The sequence below is a fragment of the Lactuca sativa genome, chromosome 4 (assembly GCF_002870075.4).
Source record: "Lactuca sativa cultivar Salinas chromosome 4, Lsat_Salinas_v11, whole genome shotgun sequence".
Taxonomy (NCBI): domain Eukaryota; kingdom Viridiplantae; phylum Streptophyta; class Magnoliopsida; order Asterales; family Asteraceae; genus Lactuca; species Lactuca sativa.
Genome location: NC_056626.2, coordinates 119,443,286 through 119,447,427, shown reverse-complemented (window position 1 = coordinate 119,447,427; position 4,142 = coordinate 119,443,286).

The following is a 4,142-nucleotide window of genomic DNA, read 5'->3' as shown; positions in this document are numbered from 1 at the left end:
CTCTTTAAGCTCATCCCTAAGTAGCCTGACATTAACCTTTTGTTTTTGTAAGAATTGTGTTGTGTGATGAGTACCTATCCATGAATAGTTCACAATTGAACCTAACTTGAAGTTTCTTGCACAATTATGCTCATTTATGAGACTTTTAATCTGGAAAGACTTTTCCTTACTCATCCAAGAAGCCAACATCCTAAACTTGCATTGGCCAAAACAACATTTCACTAATAGTCTCCTATTATCATTTTTTTTGTAACATAACTGATAACCATTTGCTACATCATAGTTACACATCATATGTTTCAGTTATTTAGGACTCATAAATCTCATACCTAATATATGTTTCTACTTTTTCCAATGAACATTCACATTGTAAATAGCATGGTCAACAAATATTACATCATACTCTCGTGGTTGATCATATGTATCTTAACGAGGTGGACTATTAGGGGGGTGACTTGCTCCTTTGGGCACAACTTACTCAGAAACTCAACATCTTTTGTCTTGTTCATAGGAATGCACTCATTAGGTTCACTATCCACTTCCATGTGAATGTCATCATCTTGCTCACATTGCAAATCCTCCCTTGCACCTTAGATATCATCCCAACCACCATGTAAATTTTGAATATCGATTCCATCATCCATATCCATACGACTATGCACTTCTTCATGATCTTCATTTACACCACATAATTGGTCTACAGAATTACAAACTTCTGCTTGCTCTTCAAGAATCCATTGATGTAAATTAACACCAAGATGGTCCATATATACATAAATTACACAATCAGAAGCATACCCTACTTCAATTAGTTCCATGTAATCCATGTCCGTGACGATTATCCTTAGTCCATCAGGAAAGTCAACATCGGACATGCAAAAGTACACATTCACACATCTCTCAATAACGAATCTTTCAAGGAACTCCACAAATTCGTTCTTGTACGTCCATTCTAGCAAAATTAACATCATCAAACCTTTGTTCGGCTCCATCCGAGTAAGTAATAGAGGGGTACCTGGTAAAAATTCTAGCAAAATGTAGATCAATCTTCATGAAAACAGCCATAGCAACGAAAAAGTTCGCCGGTTTGAACGACGAACACTTGAGTAAAAGGGTAGGACCGAAGAACAGTTGAACAACAAATTTGGATAAGGGTGTTATAGAAGAAAGAGTTAGAAAGAGACACTTAAGGGGTTTAAAACGTACGATATGTCTCATTAACTCATATACACGTGGCAATGATGTGGACTTAATTAATCTAATTGGATAATACGTGGAATTGAAAAATTGCTACGTGGATATGTCACCGGGTGACCCCTTCATATTTCTAAAAGTGTCATTTTAAAAGCAGAAATTAGAAGTATATGCCGTTAAAATGCAAAAAATAGTCACGAACGAACATTTAAACCATCATAAGTAATTTTGTTAGGCTATATTGACAATAATCCTATTAAAATATCACTATGATAAACTGAAAACATGTCTACGTTCGATGTATCAGATTATAGTTTTTTTTTTCTAATTAAAAAAAAACATCCTCATAAATCTAGAACACGTCTACATTCGATGTTTTTAGGTGTGATAAAAGTTTTATTGTTTATATTTTAAAATCATATATTTTATTATTTTATTTTTTATTTAATGGAATTGTTTTGTGAAACCCACCACTTGTTATTTCTCGACCCTTATCTGTCCACGATGGTGATGCAAGGGATTCGGAGTTCACAAGCCCAATGATGGTTTACTGAATCTTGCTGATTTTAGCTCTAGTTAAACGATATTTTTGTAATACTCTGAATTGATCAATCTAAATCCATAAGTTGTTTACTTATATATATTTATTATTTTTGTTTTCGCTTCAACAATATGAGTTTAAGCCAGACAAGTTTAAATATCGGAATTCACAAGTGTTTTTAGTTTATTGATGTTTAATTTAGAAAAAGCCATCAAATTTGAAGTCTTAAGATTTCGGAACTAACCGAGTGTTACTCATGAAAAACATGGTACTTGCCTTAAAAAAACATTAAAAACTTGATACTTGTCTTAAAATATCAAAACCAAAGTAGACCTGACTCCATATATGAATATTTTAAAATTTTATAAAGGAATATATATATATATATATATATATATATATATATATATATATATATATATATATATATATATATATATATATATATATATATATATATACTAGCCGTCTATCCGTGCAAAGCGGCGGACGGCGAATAATTTGATCTCTTTAGAGTTAAAACTATTTTGCGTTCACTTCGAGAAATGAATATTAAATGACACCTATTTTTCAAGAGTATTACCATACCATATTAAGGGGGTGTTTGACTAAGCTTTTTTAAAATAACTTATTAGGTTCCATATCACTATAAGTTAAAAAAGTGTTTGGATTAAAATAACTTATTGCGGTGGGGAACCTCTAATATGTCATTTTTTCATAAGTTACCCTACACTTACTTATTAACTTATAAGCTAATAAACTAATAAGCAATAAGCTTTTTTTTCCAAACACCCCCTAAATGGTTATTACTTCCATTTATACATATCCAAACCACTTGTACTGTTTATCGTCCTCTTTTTTTTCGTTTTCCTTAATTCATTTATTAATTTAATGTCCTACTAAGTAAAATGCTAAAATATATAAATAATAGTTTATAAAAATAAACCTTTAGAATATCAGGTGTTGTGATTCAAAAATCGATAAATAGGCCTTTGAGAAAGCCAAAATACTCAGGTGTCAACTTGTTCATTGTGATTTTAAACCAAGTTTGGTCACAAATTAATCAAGTCAAATCTTGTGTTTAACCGTTCTTTATTGCAAAAGTAAGATGTCAAAATATACAAACTAATGATAATACAATGCTCTAACTGACACTCTTGGTTGAGTTCTTTGAACCTGCAAAGCCAACACATTAAAGAAACATAGTAAAAACCTTTTTAGGAACAAACCTGATATAATAAAGCCTTCACCCAATATGTTTATAAGATAAAAATACAAAAAGTTAAAAATGATGAAATCAATTACAAGTAAGGATTAAAATAAAAACATGTTAAGAAAGAGCTATCTGCAGGAGGAATATTTGAATCAACATGTATTTTCTGATGGTTTCAAATTTTGAATTATCCGAAATTTAGGGAAGTAGATAGAATTTGTTGAGAAATATAAGGATTCAAAACACAAGTTACAATTTAATATTATTTTATTGATGACTACTTGTACTATTAGCTTAATGATTTGAACGTCTTAAAAAAATAATATTATTATATTCAATCTATTTTTAGAAATAGTGAGATTTCTTTTATAAGATAGTGTGTATATATATATATATATATATATATATATATATATATATATATATATATATATATATATATATATATATATATATATATATAGAAAACCATTATCATTGCTTCTTCAAAGAACCAATTTTTTTTTTAATTTCTCGAGCTTTTATATCATTGGAAAAAAGACAAAAATTCATAACTTTTTATCTTTTTTCCAATGATATAAAATTCGATTTTTTTTACATCAAATTCACAATGTGAATCTTCGAAAATTCACAACGTGAATCCGGATTCACACGGTGAATCCGAAAAATATTTTTCACATTCACAATGTTAATATATGAATTTAGATATTTTTAGATTATTTTTTCGATAAAGAATAAACTCTAGAAATTGAAAAAAAAAAATTGGTCCCTTGAAGAACTCGTAATTATGGTTCTCTATTGAAGTTTTTCATATATATATATATATATATATATATATATATATATATATATATATATATATATATATGAAGTTGGATAAATATAATATGATATTTTTATTTTTAAAGATATACATAATTACATGTAGAACTCTTTCTAAAATGTATATAGAACTTACAAATAATCAATTAGTTATTTTGGTTATGTTTGCAGGCCACAACTAACTGATAAGTTAGCTTATTTTTCGATTTTTTTTTAAATTGCCATGTTTGACAAGTGAAAATAGCTTATAAGGTATAAGCTAACTTTTTAAAAACCTACTTAAACTATTTAGGAGTGTTTTTAAAATTTTCAAATATATCCTTAATTAATTATAGAAATACATTCTTTCAAATATACTTTTAAGTTATTTTA